The following is a 2,074-nucleotide window of genomic DNA, read 5'->3' as shown; positions in this document are numbered from 1 at the left end:
GGATATCTACATTTTCAAACACTGCTGGGTGAAAACCAGGTCTATCAATCACTGTGACAGGCTCCTTTCCTCTTGAGTTTATCTTCCTGGACATTTTGTGCCAGATTTAGTTTGTGAACTTCCAAACAGTGGAAACATGAGTCTTGTTTAATCTTCACAAATATAAAATGATGTTGTTAGACTATCATTTGCCATTTGAACCCTCATTCATTAATGAAATGTTGGTTAAAACAACAGCCTATTCACCTTTTAACTGCAATACTCCCTTGCATCTGTTGAACCCTTAATGGATGACCCATTTAAAAACACGGGGGAGATTTTATTCGTATTGCAATTTATGTGAAATGTGTCACTATAGAGGATCCTTTCTCCTAAGGTGGACACGTTTGTTTATTTTAATTTCCATTAGTGTCTGGGAAGACAAAAATGATGAATGATGATTCTTGAGCTACAGATTTCACAAGTCAGAGGGTTACAGTGGATGTGTTTTGCTTATCTCAAGTTATTTTATCAGAAGCACAAACTACCGCCATCCCCATTACACGTGAAGACCACCTCATCTCAGCTTATGTACTGGAACTAATTTCCAAGGTTACCTCAAGTGTACGAAGAGAAAGAGCAAATAACTGCACCACAGGCGGATAAAACGAACAAAGAATATGCTAGGAAAGTGGCAGGAGGAAGAATAGTTGGCAGGACCGTGGACCCTGCAAAATTACACTTTTCCCAGTGTTCTTTTCTCTCCACACCATGTGACCTGGTCCAACTGAAGGGAAGAGAATGAGAAAGTGCAGAGCGGCTGAAAGCTCATCAGGGGAACAGAGAGCAAGAGATGAGTTTTCATTCCCTATCCTTGGCATGAGAGAAAACCTGTTTTTGTGTAAAGGCATAATTTTTTAGTGTGGCAAAATATACATAATATAAATTGTATCATTTTAACCATTTTTAACTGCTCAATTCAGTGGCATTCAGTACATTCGCATCCTTGTACAACCATCACCACTATCTATTTCCAGAACATTTTCATCATCCCAAATGGAAACTCTGTAGCCACTAACCAATAACTTCCCATCCTTCTCTTCCCTCAGCCCCTGGTAACATCTATTCTACTTTCTGTCTCTTTGAATTTGCTTTTCGAGGTACCTCATATACAAGGAATCATACAATATTTGTCCTTTTGTGTCTGACATTTCATTTAGCATAATATTTTCAAGGTTCATCCATGTTTCGCACGTATCAGAATTTCATTCCTATTTGAGGCTGAATATTCCATTGTATATACATGCCACACTTTGTTTATCCATTCGTCTGTTGATGGACATTTGGATTGTTTCCACCTTTTGGTTATTGTGAATAATGCAGCTGTGAACATCGGTGTACAAGCATCTGTTGGAGTCCCTGCCTTTGATTCTTTGGGGAGGATATACCTGGGAGTGAAACTGATCATGAAGCAATTCAATGTTTAACTTTTTGAGGGACCACCAAACTGTTTTCTACAGTAGCTATTGAAGGTACACCTTTAAAATGTGTACTTCCAGATGGAGAGACGACCAAAAATTGACCAGTTATCCAGCAAATGTGAGCAGCTCTGACAGTGACTCTGGATACTTCAGGTTGACATATGGATATGAGTCTCTCTGAGACCCCTTGGCTCCCAGCAAATCCTGGTCAGTGGGCCAATCTGCCTGCAGGCTGACTTCCACCTGCCCACATCCAGCCCCAGGACCACACTCTGGGTTCTCAGGTGTCCAGAATTCCCTGTGAAACCAGCTTTGAATCTACTTCCAGGGCCCTCCTAGATACCTTCCATAGGTCTTCCCTCCAAGGGCAGCCCAACCCCCAATGTGTATACCTCAAGGCCCCAGAAGTGGCTCTGGCCTGCCTTTTTTTTTAATTGGAGTATAATTGCTTTACAATGTTGTGTTACTTTCTGCTTTACAATGAAGTGAATCAGCTATATGTATACATATATACCCTCCCTCTTGTACCTGGCCTGCCTTTTGATGGAGCTGTGGATGTAGCTTGGGTGCAAGGACTGGGAGGCCCTTGCACTGCGAAAAAGAGCTGGGCTTGG

Source organism: Lipotes vexillifer, unplaced genomic scaffold, assembly GCF_000442215.2.
Source record: "Lipotes vexillifer unplaced genomic scaffold, Lipotes_vexillifer_v1.1 scaffold1232, whole genome shotgun sequence".
Taxonomy (NCBI): domain Eukaryota; kingdom Metazoa; phylum Chordata; class Mammalia; order Artiodactyla; family Lipotidae; genus Lipotes; species Lipotes vexillifer.
The sequence above is the reverse complement of the archived record's forward strand: the minus strand, read 5'-3'. Positions refer to the sequence as shown.